Consider the following 16712-nt stretch of genomic DNA (forward strand, 5'->3'; position numbering starts at 1 on the left):
TTTCTGTAATAATTGGACGCAGACACCAATTCCAAAGATATAAATTGTCAAATTTATTCAAAACAAAGACTAAATGTAGCACTACACTAATTATACAAAAGGGAAAAACTAATTAAAATTCAACTCTAGATCAACAAATCAAAGACAAATCACTTCCGTGACCAAATCAAAGACCATGGGATCGCATATGATAACACAAATCCTTTAACAAAAAAGGTTATAAACACATTGACTACACTACCGGTTAGTAAGACAAAGGTGAGTCTCTCGTTAGTATTATTAGTCAGACATTAAATAACTACGCAGGTTAGTATTTATGTCAGTTAACTTCTCGTTATATATATATCAGTCTCATTTACGTTTAGGTGCCGAGAAAGATCATATCATTACTTGTTACCACAATTTCCCTTAACTGATTATTATTCAATGATCAAGGCAGGGCCACCAATAATCTAATGTCTAATAACATGTGTCAATTTCAGACTAAACAGTTAAACAGGAATGAGACGATATTTCTCGGCGTTGACAGATTTTATTTCTAAAATTATCAACAAAACAGTTTAATGCAACACACATTTATATTTAAGAAAACTAAATAATATTACACATTCTAGAGTTATGAATCACAGATTAACATTTCTAATTGATTTCTCAAAAGTCATGAATCATGAACTCCAAACTGTTAAACTTATCTGAACTTTGTCGCAGAGAGGCCTCTCTGCCTTCGGGCTCAGATAACAGCACACGGCACGAGGTCCGTGTGGTTGGAACAAAGGCAGTCCGGTTCGGCTTTGTCCAAGAACTTCCACTCAGTCGATGCACCTGGAAGTTGGGGTTTCGCGAATGTAGCGTCTTTTCCAAACAGATTTTCCACTGGTTTGAAGGCTCCAAGGTTGTGCACAAAATCTTCTTTGTAAGCAGGGTTCCACTGAAGTTACTTGAAGACAAAGTCTTTGAGGAAAGCAGGGCCCTGTTTGTTCCAAGGGTCAAGTTTCTTAAGACTTAAATAGCTATTTAAATGACTGACACTTTCGTATACAGTCAATTGTCCAGCTGTAAAACTCCACTGATCAGGTGGGCACAGGCGGGCATGCGCAGTCTGTAAAGTTCTTCATTTAATAAAGTCCTTTAAAAGAATTCTTCGTACAGCTCAATCTCCTTCTCCCAGTTTAACTCTTCTGTTGCCGGCAAAGACTTGGTTGGTTTCTGGTTCCGGTTCGGGCAACAGAGCTACAGGTTGAGCTGTGGCAGCGAGTTTCTGGTTCAGGTGAGAGAGAGAGAGAGACCGTGCGCTGTTCCTCATAGTCTGTCAGATCAATAGGTGATTGGTTCTTGAGTTCTTGAGATTGGATTTCGGTTTCATCCCCCAGTGTCCTATTGGAGGGGGGCTTGATTTATGACTGATATCAATCCATGCCATGTTTTGGAAATGCCAGTTGGCCCGGGTTCGTAGCTCTATGTCGGGATTTCGGCTCTCGTCCACTTCAAAGAGTTTTTTTAACCTACAAGCCCCTTTCTCCAGACATCTCATAGCAGAATTCCAAACTATTTGGCCTCTTCTCGGTGCCATCCTCCCCAAAACTGTCACTTTGATGCAAACCAGTTCCAAGCTGATGAGCTAAGGAAATCTGATAACTTTGGGGGGGGAGAGCTATTCTTTAGAACAGTGCTTCAGCTCAGAGCCTTATCTCCTTATCTCTTATCAAAATACACCCAAAATAACGCTACAGAGGAATAAGTACCTATGAGACTTAGATCTCGGGATTACTAAGGCACGGGCTACAGGAACGTCCGGATGGGACGATGTAGTTTTAAGTGGTTGAATGGGAAAGAAGTACCAATCATTAAAGATAATTGGATAGATGAGTGAGTGAGTGAGACAGACACAAATGTCTGGTTGTTGCAATTATTTGCCATCCTCTTCTATATAGAACAGGGAAAACCAATGGCCGCGAATCAAGCAAAGGCCTCCTGAGTGGCAGGTCAGATCTCTACCACTGTAGGACCAATGCTCAGGTGACAAGGGATTCAAGTGGTTGAACGAGGAATTAGTAACAATCATTATAGATAGATGAGTGAGTGAGTGACAGAGAGAGAGACACAAATGTCTGGTTCCTACAATAATAGCCAACCTCTTCTATATAGAATGGGGAAAAAAATTGGCCGCGAATCAAGCAGACACCTCCCGAGTGGCAGGTGAGATCTCTACCTCTGTAGGACCAATACTCAGGTGACAAGTGTTTGAACCGGCTGAAGGAGGAATAAGTACCAATCAGAACTTTAACCCATTAAACAAGAAAGATGCAGCCAACACGAGCCAATGAGGCACAGACAAATGCCTGGATGGCACGATGCAGTCATCGTCTTCTATGCAGAAGGAGGAATAAGTCCCAATCAGACTCAGACCTTGGGATAACTAAGGCGTGGGTATCAGGAACGTCCGGATGGGACGAAGTAGTCATTTTCGTCTATGCAGAACTAGGAAAATGCATTGGCTGAGAATCAATTACAGGCCTCCCGCGTGTCAGGCGAGAACTCTACCACTGTAGGACCATTGCTCAGGTGACAAGGGATTCAAGTGGTTGAACGCGGAATAAGTACCAATCAGACCCAGACCTCGGGATTACTAAGGCGTGGGAAACAGGAACGTCCTGATGGGACGATGTAGAAAGAAGTACCAATCATTATAGATAGATGAGTGAGTGAGAGAGAGAGACTGACACAAATGTCTGGTTCTTACAATAATAGCCATCCTCTTCTATATAGAACAGGGAAAACCATTGGACGCGAATCAATCAACGACCTCCCGAGTGGCAGCTGAGATCTCTACCACCACTGTAGGACTAATGCTCAGGTGACAAGGGTATCAAGTGGATGAACGAGGAATAAGTACCGATGAGACTTTGATCTCGGGAATACAAAGGCACGGGTTACAGTAACGTCCGGATGGGACGATGTAGTCATCGTCGTCTTTGCAGAATGAGGTAAATGCATCGGCCGGAAATCGAACCCGGACCTATTGCGTGGCAGGCGAGACTCTTACCACTGAACCACCAATGCTCGGGTGACCAGGGTTTCAAGTGGTTGAATGAGGAATAAGTACTAATCAGACCCAGACTTCGGGATGACTAAGGCGCGGGAAACAGGAACGTCCGGATGGGACGATGTAGAAAGAAGTACCAATCATTATAGATAGATGAGTGAGTGAGAGAGAGAGACAGACACAAATGTCTGGTTGTTACAATAATAGCCATCCTCTTCTATATAGAACGGGTAAAACCATTGGCCGCGAATCAAGCAACAACGTCCCGAGTGGCATGTGAGGTCTCTACGTCTGTAGGATCAATGCTCAGGTGACAAGGGTTTCGAGTGGTTGAACAAGGAATAAGTAACAATCATAATAAATAGATGAATGAGTGAGTGAGAGAGACAGACACAAATGTCTGGTTTTTACAATAATAGCCATCCTCTTCTATATAGAACGGGGAAAACCATTAGCCGCGAATCAAGCAACGACCTCCCGAGTGGCAGGTGAGATCTCTACCACTGTAGGACCAATGCTCAGGTGACAAGTGTTTGAACCGGCTGAAGGAGGAATTAGTACCAATCAGAACTTTAACCCATTAAACAAGAAACATGCAGCCAACATGATCCAGTGAGGCACAAACGAACATCTGGATGGCACGATGCAGTCATCGTCTTCCATGCAGAAGGAGGAATAAGTACCAAGCAGACCCAGACCTCGGGATTACTAAGACACGGGTATCAGGAACGTGCGGATGGGACGATGTAGTCATGGTCTTCTTTGCAGAACTAGGAAAATGCATTGGCCGGGAAACAAACCCGGGCCTCCCGCATAGCAGGCGAGAATTCTACCGCTAAACAACCAATGCTCAGGTCATGAAAATTTTAAGTGGTTGAATGGGAAAGAAGTACCACTCATTAAAGATAATTGGATAGATGAGTGAGTGAGTGAGACAGACACAAATGTCTGGTTGTTGCAATTATTTGCCAGATCTCTACCACTGAACCACCAATTTTCAGGTGACAAAGGTTTCAAGTGGTTGAATGAGGAATAAGTACCAATCAGACCAAGACCTCGGGATTACTAAGGCGCGGGAAACAGGAACGTCCGGATGGGATGATGTAGAAAGAAGTACCAATCATTATAGATAGATGAGTGAGTGAGTGAAAGAGAGAGAGAGACAGACACAAATGTCTGGTTGTTACAATAATAGCCATCCTCTTCTACATAGAATGGGGAAAACCATTGGCCGCGAATCAAGCAGACACCTCCCGAGTGGCAGGTGAGATCTCTACCACTGTAGGACCAATTCTCAGGTGATAAGTGTTTGAACCGGCTGAAGGAGGAATAAGTACCAATCAGAACTTTAACCCATAAGACATGAATGATGCAGCCAACACGAGCCAATGAGGCACAGACGAACCTCTGGATGGCACGATGCAGTCATCGTCGTCTATGCAGAAGGAGGAAAAAGTACCAATCAGACCCAGACCTCAGGATTAATAAGGCGCGGGTATCAGGAACGTCCAGATGGGACGAAGTAGAAAGAAGTACCAATCATTATAAATAGATGACTGAGTTAGTGAGAGAGAGAGACAGAAAGACACAAATGTCTGGTTGTTACAATAATAGCCATCCTCTTCTATATAGATCGAGGATAACAATTGGCCGCGAATCAAGCAACAACCTCCCGAGTGGCAGGTGAGATCTCTACTACTGTCGGACCAATGCTCAGGTGACAAGGGTTTGAAATGGTTGAACGATGAATAAGTACCAATCAGACCAAGACCTCGGGATTACTAAGGCGCGGGAAACAGGAACGTCCGGATGGGACGATGTAATTATTGTCTTCTTTGCAGAACGAGGAAAATGCATTGGCCGGGAATCGAACCCGGGCCTCCCGCGTGGCAGGCGAGAATTCTACCACTGAACAACCAATGCTCAGGTTATGAAAATCTTAAGTGGTTGAATGGGAAAGAAGTACTAATCATTATAGATAATAGGATAGATGAGTGAGTGAGTGAGACAGACACAAATGTCTGGTTGTTGCAATTATTTGCCATCCTCTACTATATAGAACGAGGAAAACCATTGGCCGCGAATCAAGCAAAGGCCTCCCGAATGGCAGGTGAGGTCTCTACGTCTGTAGGACCAATGCTCAGGTGACAAGGGTTTCGAGTAGTAGAACAAGGAATAAGTAACAATCATTATAGATAGATGAGTGAGTGAGTGACAGAGAGAGAGAGACAAATGTCTGGTTGTTACAATAATAGCTAACCTCTTCTATATAGAACGGAGAAAAAAATTGGCCGCGAATCAAGCAGACACCTCCCGAGTGGCAGGTGAGATCTCTACCACTGTAGGACCAATTCTCAGGTGATAAGTGTTTGAACCGGCTGAAGGAGGAATAAGTACCAATCAGAACTTTAACCCATAAAACATGAATGATGCAGCCAACACGAGCCAATGAGGCACAGACGAACCTCTGGATGGCACGATGCAGTCATCGTCGTCTATGCAGAAGGAGGAAAAAGTACCAATCAGACCAAGACCTCGGGATTACTAAGGCGCGGGAAATAGGAACGTCCGGATGGGATGATCTAGAAAGAAGTACCAATCATTATAGATAGATGAGTGAGTGAGTGAAAGAGAGAGAGAGACAGACACAAATGTCTGGTTGTTACAATAATAGCCATCCTCTTCCATAAGGATCGAGGATAACCACTGGCCGCGAATCAAGCAACAACCTCCCGAGTGGCAGGTGAGATCTCTACCACTGTCGGACCAATGGTCAGGTGACAAGGATTTGAAATGGTTGAACGATGAATAAGTACCAATCAGACCAAGACCTCGGGATTACTAAGGCGCGGGAAACAGGAACGTTCGGATGGGATGATGTAGAAAGAAGTACCAATCATTATAGATAGATGAGTGAGTGAGTGAAAGAGAGAGAGAGACAGACACAAATGTCTGGTTGTTACAATAATAGCCATCCTCTTCTACATAGAATGGGGAAAACCATTGGCCGCGAATCAAGAAACAACCTCCCGAGTGGCAGGTGAGATCTCTACCACTGTCGGACCAATGCTCAGGTGACAAGGGTTTCAAGTGGATGAACGAGGAATAAGTACCGATGAGACTTAGATCTCGGGATTACTAAGTCACGGGTTACAGTAACGTCCGGATGGGACGATGTAATCATTGTCTTCTTTGCAGAACGAGGAAAATGCATTGGCCGGGAATCGAACCCGGGCCTCCCGCGTGGCAAGCGAGAATTCTACCACTGAACAACCAATGCTCAGGTTATGAAAATCTTAAGTGGTTGAATGGGAAAGAAGTACCAATCATTAAAGATAATTGGATAGATGAGTGAGTGAGTGAGACAGACACAAATGTCTGGTTGTTGCAATTATTTGCCATCCTCTACTATATAGAACGGGGAAAACCATTGGCCGGGAATCAAGCAAAGGCTTCCCGAGTGGCAGGTGAGGTCTCTACCACTGTAGGACCAATTCTCAGGTGATAAGTGTTTGAACCGGCTGAAGGAGGAATAAGTACCAATCAGAACTTTAACCCATAAAACATGAATGATGCAGCCAACACCAGCCAATGAGGCACAGACGAACCTCTGGATGGCACGATGCAGTCATCGTCGTCTATGCAGAAGGAGGAAAAATTACCAATCAGACCCAGACCTCAGGATTACTAAGGTGCGGGTATCAGGAACGTCCAGATGGATGGATAATTGGATAGATGAGTGAGTGAGTGAGAAAGACACAAATGTCTGGTTGTTGCAATTATTGGCCATCCTCTACTATATAGAACGGGGAAAACCATTGGCCGCGAATCAAGCAAAGGCCTCCCGCGTGGCAGGCGAGAATTCTACCACTGAACAACCAATGCTCAGGTTATGAAAATCTTAAGTGGTTGAATGGGAAAGAAGTACCAATCATTAAAGATAATTGGATAGATGAGTGAGTGAGTGAGACAGACACAAATGTCTGGTTGTTGCAATTATTTGCCATCCTCTACTATATAGAACGGGGAAAACCATTGGCCGGGAATCAAGCAAAGGCTTCCCGAGTGGCAGGTGAGGTCTCTACCACTGTAGGACCAATTCTCAGGTGATAAGTGTTTGAACCGGCTGAAGGAGGAATAAGTACCAATCAGAACTTTAACCCATAAAACATGAATGATGCAGCCAACACCAGCCAATGAGGCACAGACGAACCTCTGGATGGCACGATGCAGTCATCGTCGTCTATGCAGAAGGAGGAAAAATTACCAATCAGACCCAGACCTCAGGATTACTAAGGTGCGGGTATCAGGAACGTCCAGATGGATGGATAATTGGATAGATGAGTGAGTGAGTGAGAAAGACACAAATGTCTGGTTGTTGCAATTATTTGCCATCCTCTACTATATAGAACGGGGAAAACCATTGGCCGCGAATCAAGCAAAGGCCTCCCGAGTGGCAGGTGAGCTCTCTACGTCTGTAGGACCAATGCTCAGGTGACAAGGGTTTCGAGTGGTTGAACAAGGAATAAGTAACAATCATTATAGATAGATGAGTGAGTGAGTGACAGAGAGAGAGAGACAAATGTCTGGTTGTTACAATAATAGCCAACCTCTTCTATATAGAACGGAGAAAAAAATTGGCCGCGAATCAAGCAGACACCTCCCGAGTGGCAGGTGAGATCTCTACCACTGTAGGACCAATGCTCAGGTGACAAGTGTTTGAACAGGCTGAAGGAGGAATAAGTACCAATCAGACCCAGACCTCGTGATAACTAAGGCACGGGAAACAGGAAAGTCCGGATGGGACGATGTAGAAAGAGGTACCAATCTTTATATATAGATGAGTGAGTGAGAGAGAGAGACAGACACAAATGTCTGGTTGTTACAATAATAGCCATCCTCTTCTATATAGATCGAGGATAACAATTGGCCGCGAATCAAGCAACAACCTCCCGAGTGGCAGGTGAGATCTCTACTACTGTCGGACCAATGCTCAGGTGACAAGGGTTTGAAATGGTTGAACGATGAATAAGTACCGATGAGACTTAGACCTCGGGATTACTAAGTCACGGGTTACAGTAACGTCCGGATGGGACGATGTAATCATTGTCTTCTTTGCAGAACGAGGAAAATGCATTGGCCGGGAATCGAACCCGGGCCTCCCGCGTGGCAAGCAAGAATTCTACCACTGAACAACCAATGCTCAGGTTATGAAAATCTTAAGTGGTTGAATGGGAAAGAAGTACCAATCATTAAAGATAATTGGATAGATGAGTGAGTGAGTGAGACAGACACAAATGTCTGGTTGTTGCAATTATTTGCCATCCTCTACTATATAGAACGAGGAAAACCATTGGCCGCGAATCAAGCAAAGGCCTCCCGAGTGGCAGGTGAGGTCTCTACGTCTGTAGGACCAATGCTCAGGAGACAAGGGTTTCGAGTAGTTGAACAAGGAATAAGTAACAATAATTATAGATAGATGAGTGAGTGAGTGACAGAGAGAGAGAGACAAATGTCTGGTTGTTACAATAATAGCTAACCTCTTCTATATAGAACGGAGAAAAAAATTGGCCGCGAATCAAGCAGACACCTCCCGAGTGGCAGGTGAGATCTCTACCACTGTAGGACCAATTCTCAGGTGATAAGTGTTTGAACCGGCTGAAGGAGGAATAAGTACCAATCAGAACTTTAACCCATAAAACATGAATGATGCAGCCAACACGAGCCAATGAGGCACAGACGAACCTCTGGATGGCACGATGCAGTCATCGTCGTCTATGCAGAAGGAGGAAAAAGTACCAATCAGACCCAGACCTCAGGATTAATAAGGCGCGGGTATCAGGAACGTCCAGATGGGACGAAGTAGAAAGAAGTACCAATCATTATAAATAGATGACTGAGTTAGTGAGAGAGAGAGACAGAAAGACACAAATGTCTGGTTGTTACAATAATAGCCATCCTCTTCTATATAGATCGAGGATAACAATTGGCCGCGAATCAAGCAACAACCTCCCGAGTGGCAGGTGAGATCTCTACTACTGTCGGACCAATGGTCAGGTGACAAGGGTTTGAAATGGTTGAACGAAGAATAAGTACCAATCAGACCCAGACCTCAGGATTACTAAGGCGCGGGTTTCAGGAACGTCCAGATGGGACGAAGTAGAAAGAAGTACCAATCATTATAAATAGATGACTGAGTTAGTGAGAGAGAGAGACAGAAAGACACAAATGTCTGGTTGTTACAATAATAGCCATCCTCTTCTATATAGATCGAGGATAACCATTGGCCGCGAATCAAGCAACAACCTCCCGAGTGGCAGGTGAGATCTCTACCACTGTCGGACCATTGGTCAGGTGACAAGGGTTTGAAATGGTTGAACGATGAATAAGTACCAATCAGACCAAGACCTAGGGATTACTAAGGCGCGGGAAACAGGAACGTCCGGATGGGATGATGTAGAAAGAAGTACCAATCATTATAGATAGATGAGTGAGTGAGTGAAAGAGAGAGAGAGACAGACACAAATGTCTGGTTGTTACAATAATAGCCATCCTCTTCTACATAGAATGGGGAAAACCATTGGCCGCGAATCAAGAAACAACCTCCCGAGTGGCAGGTGAGATCTCTACCACTGTCGGACCAATGCTCAGGTGACAAGGGTTTCAAGTGGATGAACGAGGAATAAGTACCGATGAGACTTAGATCTCGGGATTACTAAGTCACGGGTTACAGTAACGTCCGGATGGGACGATGTAATCATTGTCTTCTTTGCAGAACGAGGGAAATGCATTGGCCGGGAATCGAACCCGGGCCTCCCGCGTGGCAAGCGAGAATTCTACCACTGAACAACCAATGCTCAGGTTATGAAAATCTTAAGTGGTTGAATGGGAAAGAAGTACCAATCATTAAAGATAATTGGATAGATGAGTGAGTGAGTGAGACAGACACAAATGTCTGGTTGTTGCAATTATTTGCCATCCTCTACTATATAGAACGGGGAAAACCATTGGCCGGGAATCAAGCAAAGGCTTCCCGAGTGGCAGGTGAGGTCTCTACCACTGTAGGACCAATTCTCAGGTGATAAGTGTTTGAACCGGCTGAAGGAGGAATAAGTACCAATCAGACCCAGACCTCGTGATAACTAAGGCACGGGAAACAGGAAAGTCCGGATGGGACGATGTAGAAAGAGGTACCAATCTTTATATATAGATGAGTGAGTGAGAGAGAGAGACAGACACAAATGTCTGGTTGTTACAATAATAGCCATCCTCTTCTATATAGATCGAGGATAACAATTGGCCGCGAATCAAGCAACAACCTCCCGAGTGGCAGGTGAGATCTCTACTACTGTCGGACCAATGCTCAGGTGACAAGGGTTTGAAATGGTTGAACGATGAATAAGTACCGATGAGACTTAGACCTCGGGATTACTAAGTCACGGGTTACAGTAACGTCCGGATGGGACGATGTAATCATTGTCTTCTTTGCAGAACGAGGAAAATGCATTGGCCGGGAATCGAACCCGGGCCTCCCGCGTGGCAAGCAAGAATTCTACCACTGAACAACCAATGCTCAGGTTATGAAAATTTTAAGTGGTTGAATGGGAAAGAAGTACCAATCATTAAAGATAATTGGATAGATGAGTGAGTGAGTGAGACAGACACAAATGTCTGGTTGTTGCAATTATTTGCCATCCTCTACTATATAGAACGAGGAAAACCATTGGCCGCGAATCAAGCAAAGGCCTCCCGAGTGGCAGGTGAGGTCTCTACGTCTGTAGGACCAATGCTCAGGAGACAAGGGTTTCGAGTAGTTGAACAAGGAATAAGTAACAATAATTATAGATAGATGAGTGAGTGAGTGACAGAGAGAGAGAGACAAATGTCTGGTTGTTACAATAATAGCTAACCTCTTCTATATAGAACGGAGAAAAAAATTGGCCGCGAATCAAGCAGACACCTCCCGAGTGGCAGGTGAGATCTCTACCACTGTAGGACCAATTCTCAGGTGATAAGTGTTTGAACCGGCTGAAGGAGGAATAAGTACCAATCAGAACTTTAACCCATAAAACATGAATGATGCAGCCAACACGAGCCAATGAGGCACAGACGAACCTCTGGATGGCACGATGCAGTCATCGTCGTCTATGCAGAAGGAGGAAAAAGTACCAATCAGACCCAGACCTCAGGATTAATAAGGCGCGGGTATCAGGAACGTCCAGATGGGACGAAGTAGAAAGAAGTACCAATCATTATAAATAGATGACTGAGTTAGTGAGAGAGAGAGACAGAAAGACACAAATGTCTGGTTGTTACAATAATAGCCATCCTCTTCTATATAGATCGAGGATAACAATTGGCCGCGAATCAAGCAACAACCTCCCGAGTGGCAGGTGAGATCTCTACTACTGTCGGACCAATGGTCAGGTGACAAGGGTTTGAAATGGTTGAACGAAGAATAAGTACCAATCAGACCCAGACCTCAGGATTACTAAGGCGCGGGTTTCAGGAACGTCCAGATGGGACGAAGTAGAAAGAAGTACCAATCATTATAAATAGATGACTGAGTTAGTGAGAGAGAGAGACAGAAAGACACAAATGTCTGGTTGTTACAATAATAGCCATCCTCTTCTATATAGATCGAGGATAACCATTGGCCGCGAATCAAGCAACAACCTCCCGAGTGGCAGGTGAGATCTCTACCACTGTCGGACCATTGGTCAGGTGACAAGGGTTTGAAATGGTTGAACGATGAATAAGTACCAATCAGACCAAGACCTAGGGATTACTAAGGCGCGGGAAACAGGAACGTCCGGATGGGATGATGTAGAAAGAAGTACCAATCATTATAGATAGATGAGTGAGTGAGTGAAAGAGAGAGAGAGACAGACACAAATGTCTGGTTGTTACAATAATAGCCATCCTCTTCTACATAGAATGGGGAAAACCATTGGCCGCGAATCAAGAAACAACCTCCCGAGTGGCAGGTGAGATCTCTACCACTGTCGGACCAATGCTCAGGTGACAAGGGTTTCAAGTGGATGAACGAGGAATAAGTACCGATGAGACTTAGATCTCGGGATTACTAAGTCACGGGTTACAGTAACGTCCGGATGGGACGATGTAATCATTGTCTTCTTTGCAGAACGAGGGAAATGCATTGGCCGGGAATCGAACCCGGGCCTCCCGCGTGGCAAGCGAGAATTCTACCACTGAACAACCAATGCTCAGGTTATGAAAATCTTAAGTGGTTGAATGGGAAAGAAGTACCAATCATTAAAGATAATTGGATAGATGAGTGAGTGAGTGAGACAGACACAAATGTCTGGTTGTTGCAATTATTTGCCATCCTCTACTATATAGAACGGGGAAAACCATTGGCCGGGAATCAAGCATAGGCTTCCCGAGTGGCAGGTGAGGTCTCTACCACTGTAGGACCAATTCTCAGGTGATAAGTGTTTGAACCGGCTGAAGGAGGAATAAGTACCAATCAGAACTTTAACCCATAAAACATGAATGATGCAGCCAACACCAGCCAATGAGGCACAGACGAACCTCTGGATGGCACGATGCAGTCATCGTCGTCTATGCAGAAGGAGGAAAAATTACCAATCAGACCCAGACCTCAGGATTACTAAGGTGCGGGTATCAGGAACGTCCAGATGGATGGATAATTGGATAGATGAGTGAGTGAGTGAGAAAGACACAAATGTCTGGTTGTTGCAATTATTTGCCATCCTCTACTATATAGAACGGGGAAAACCATTGGCCGCGAATCAAGCAAAGGCCTCCCGAGTGGCAGGTGAGCTCTCTACGTCTGTAGGACCAATGCTCAGGTGACAAGGGTTTCGAGTGGTTGAACAAGGAATAAGTAACAATCATTATAGATAGATGAGTGAGTGAGTGAAAGAGAGAGAGAGAGAGAGACAAATGTCTGGTTGTTACAATAATAGCCAACCTCTTCTATATAGAAGGAGAAAAAAATTAGCCGCAAATCAAGCAGACACCTCCCGAGTGGCAGGTGAGATCTCTACCACTGTAGGACCAATTCTCAGGTGATAAGTGTTTGAACCGGCTGAAGGAGGAATAAGTACCAATCAGAACTTTAACCCATAAAACATGAATGATGCAGCCAACACGAGCCAATGAGGCACAGACGAACCTCTGGATGGCACGATGCAGTCATCATCGTCTATGCAGGATAACCATTGGCCGCGAATCAAGCAACAACCTCCCGAGTGGATGGTGAGATCTCTACCACTGTAGCAGAAATGCTCAGGTGACAAGGGTTTCAAGTGGATGATAGAGGAATAAGTACCAATCAGACCCAGACCTCAGGATTAATAAGGCGCGGGTATCAGGAACGTCCAGATGGGACGAAGTAGAAAGAAGTACCAATCATTATAAATAGATGACTGAGTTAGTGAGAGAGAGAGACAGAAAGACACAAATGTCTGGTTGTTACAATAATAGCCATCCTCTTCTATATAGATCGAGGATAACCATTGGCCGCGAATCAAGCAACAACCTCCCGAGTGGCAGGTGAGATCTCTACCACTGTCGGACCATTGGTCAGGTGACAAGGGTTTGAAATGGTTGAACGATGAATAAGTACCAATCAGACCAAGACCTCGGGATTACTAAGGCGCGGGAAACAGGAACGTCCGGATGGGATGATGTAGAAAGAAGTACCAATCATTATAGATAGATGAGTGAGTGAGTGAAAGAGAGAGAGAGACAGACACAAATGTCTGGTTGTTACAATAATAGCCATCCTCTTCTACATAGAATGGGGAAAACCATTGGCCGCGAATCAAGAAACAACCTCCCAAGTGGCAGGTGAGATCTCTACCACTGTCGGACCAATTCTCAGGTGATAAGTGTTTGAACCGGCTGAAGGAGGAATAAGTACCAATCAGAACTTTAACCCATAAAACATGAATGATGCAGCCAACACGAGCCAATGAGGCACAGACGAACCTCTGGATGGCACGATGCAGTCATCGTCGTCTATGCAGAAGGAGGAAAAAGTACCAATCAGACCCAGACCTCAGGATTAATAAGGCGCGGGTATCAGGAACGTCCAGATGGGACGAAGTAGAAAGAAGTACCAATCATTATAAATAGATGACTGAGTTAGTGAGAGAGAGAGACAGAAAGACACAAATGTCTGGTTGTTACAATAATAGCCATCCTCTTCTATATAGATCGAGGATAACAATTGGCCGCGAATCTAGCAACAACCTCCCGAGTGGCAGGTGAGATCTCTACTACTGTCGGACCAATGGTCAGGTGACAAGGGTTTGAAATGGTTGAACGATGAATAAGTACCAATCAGACCAAGACCTCGGGATTACTAAGGCGCGGGAAACAGGAACGTCCGGATGGGATGATGTAGAAAGAAGTACCAATCATTATAGATAGATGAGTGAGTGAGTGAAAGAGAGAGAGAGACAGACACAAATGTCTGGTTGTTACAATAATAGCCATCCTCTTCTACATAGAATGGGGAAAACCATTGGCCGTGAATCAAGAAACAACCTACCGAGTGGCAGGTGAGATCTCTACCACTGTCGGACCAATGTTCAGGTGACAAGGGTTTCAAGTGGATGAACGAGGAATAAGTACCGATGAGATTTAGATCTCGGGATTACTAAATCACGGGTTACAGTAACGTCCAGATGGGATGATGTAATCATTGTCTTCTTTGCAGTACGAGGAAAATGCATTGGCCGGGAATCGAACCCGGGCCTCCCGCGTGGCAAGCGAGAATTCTACCACTGAACAACCAATGCTCAGCTTATGAAAATCTTAAGTGGTTGAATGGGAAAGAAGTACCAATCATTAAAGATAATTGGATAGATGAATGAGTGAGTGAGACAGACACAAATGTCTGGTTGTTGCAATTATTTGCCATCCTCTACTATATAGAACGGGGAAAACCATTGGCCGCGAATCAAGCAAAGGCTTCCCGAGTGGCAGGTGAGATCTCTACCACTTCGGACCAATGGTCAGGTGACATGGGTTTGAAATGGTTGAAATGAATAAGTACCAATCAGACCAAGACCTCGGGATTACTAAGGCGCTGGAAATAGGAACGTCCGGATGGGATGATGTAGAAAGAAGTACCAATCATTATAGATAGATGAGTGAGTGAGTGAAAGAGAGAGAGAGACAGACACAAATGTCTGGTTGTTACAATAATAGCCAACCTCTTCTATATAGAAGGAGAAAAAAATTAGCCGCAAATCAAGCAGACACCTCCCGAGTGGCAGGTGAGATCTCTACCACTGTAGGACCAATTCTCAGGTGATAAGTGTTTGAACCGGCTGAAGGAGGAATAAGTACCAATCAGAACTTTAACCCATAAAACATGAATGATGCAGCCAACACGAGCCAATGAGGCACAGACGAACCTCTGGATGGCACGATGCAGTCATCATCGTCTATGCAGGATAACCATTGGCCGCGAATCAAGCAACAACCTCCCGAGTGGATGGTGAGATCTCTACCACTGTAGCAGAAATGCTCAGGTGACAAGGGTTTCAAGTGGATGATAGAGGAATAAGTACCAATCAGACCCAGACCTCAGGATTAATAAGGCGCGGGTATCAGGAACGTCCAGATGGGACGAAGTAGAAAGAAGTACCAATCATTATAAATAGATGACTGAGTTAGTGAGAGAGAGAGACAGAAAGACACAAATGTCTGGTTGTTACAATAATAGCCATCCTCTTCTATATAGATCGAGGATAACCATTGGCCGCGAATCAAGCAACAACCTCCCGAGTGGCAGGTGAGATCTCTACCACTGTCGGACCATTGGTCAGGTGACAAGGGTTTGAAATGGTTGAACGATGAATAAGTACCAATCAGACCAAGACCTCGGGATTACTAAGGCGCGGGAAACAGGAACGTCCGGATGGGATGATGTAGAAAGAAGTACCAATCATTATAGATAGATGAGTGAGTGAGTGAAAGAGAGAGAGAGACAGACACAAATGTCTGGTTGTTACAATAATAGCCATCCTCTTCTACATAGAATGGGGAAAACCATTGGCCGCGAATCAAGAAACAACCTCCCAAGTGGCAGGTGAGATCTCTACCACTGTCGGACCAATTCTCAGGTGATAAGTGTTTGAACCGGCTGAAGGAGGAATAAGTACCAATCAGAACTTTAACCCATAAAACATGAATGATGCAGCCAACACGAGCCAATGAGGCACAGACGAACCTCTGGATGGCACGATGCAGTCATCGTCGTCTATGCAGAAGGAGGAAAAAGTACCAATCAGACCCAGACCTCAGGATTAATAAGGCGCGGGTATCAGGAACGTCCAGATGGGACGAAGTAGAAAGAAGTACCAATCATTATAAATAGATGACTGAGTTAGTGAGAGAGAGAGACAGAAAGACACAAATGTCTGGTTGTTACAATAATAGCCATCCTCTTCTATATAGATCGAGGATAACAATTGGCCGCGAATCTAGCAACAACCTCCCGAGTGGCAGGTGAGATCTCTACTACTGTCGGACCAATGGTCAGGTGACAAGGGTTTGAAATGGTTGAACGATGAATAAGTACCAATCAGACCAAGACCTCGGGATTACTAAGGCGCGGGAAACAGGAACGTCCGGATGGGATGATGTAGAAAGAAGTACCAATCAT

The 16712-nt window shown here is 44.7% G+C and overlaps 8 non-coding genes across 8 annotated transcripts; all 8 read right to left on the reverse strand.

Annotated features, from left to right (window-relative positions):
- Nucleotides 1–3822: 3822 nt before the first annotated feature.
- Nucleotides 3823–3893, reverse strand: trnas-gcu (transfer RNA serine (anticodon GCU)). The gene has a single exon. It is a non-coding gene; the product is annotated as a tRNA-Ser (tRNA).
- Nucleotides 3894–4895: 1002 nt separating this feature from the next.
- trnag-gcc (transfer RNA glycine (anticodon GCC)) lies at nt 4896–4966 on the reverse strand. Its single transcript has one exon. It is a non-coding gene; the product is annotated as a tRNA-Gly (tRNA).
- A 1286-nt stretch (nt 4967–6252) lies between these two features.
- trnag-gcc (transfer RNA glycine (anticodon GCC)) lies at nt 6253–6323 on the reverse strand. Its single transcript has one exon. It is a non-coding gene; the product is annotated as a tRNA-Gly (tRNA).
- Nucleotides 6324–8175: 1852 nt separating this feature from the next.
- Nucleotides 8176–8246, reverse strand: trnag-gcc (transfer RNA glycine (anticodon GCC)). Its single transcript has one exon. It is a non-coding gene; the product is annotated as a tRNA-Gly (tRNA).
- Nucleotides 8247–9829: 1583 nt separating this feature from the next.
- On the reverse strand, nt 9830–9900 carry trnag-gcc (transfer RNA glycine (anticodon GCC)). The gene has a single exon. It is a non-coding gene; the product is annotated as a tRNA-Gly (tRNA).
- A 645-nt stretch (nt 9901–10545) lies between these two features.
- Nucleotides 10546–10616, reverse strand: trnag-gcc (transfer RNA glycine (anticodon GCC)). The gene has a single exon. It is a non-coding gene; the product is annotated as a tRNA-Gly (tRNA).
- Nucleotides 10617–12199: 1583 nt separating this feature from the next.
- Nucleotides 12200–12270, reverse strand: trnag-gcc (transfer RNA glycine (anticodon GCC)). The gene has a single exon. It is a non-coding gene; the product is annotated as a tRNA-Gly (tRNA).
- Nucleotides 12271–14767: 2497 nt separating this feature from the next.
- Nucleotides 14768–14838, reverse strand: trnag-gcc (transfer RNA glycine (anticodon GCC)). Its single transcript has one exon. It is a non-coding gene; the product is annotated as a tRNA-Gly (tRNA).
- Nucleotides 14839–16712: the final 1874 nt, after the last annotated feature.

The sequence above is a fragment of the Amia ocellicauda genome, chromosome 1 (assembly GCF_036373705.1).
Source record: "Amia ocellicauda isolate fAmiCal2 chromosome 1, fAmiCal2.hap1, whole genome shotgun sequence".
Taxonomy (NCBI): Eukaryota; Metazoa; Chordata; class Actinopteri; order Amiiformes; family Amiidae; genus Amia; species Amia ocellicauda.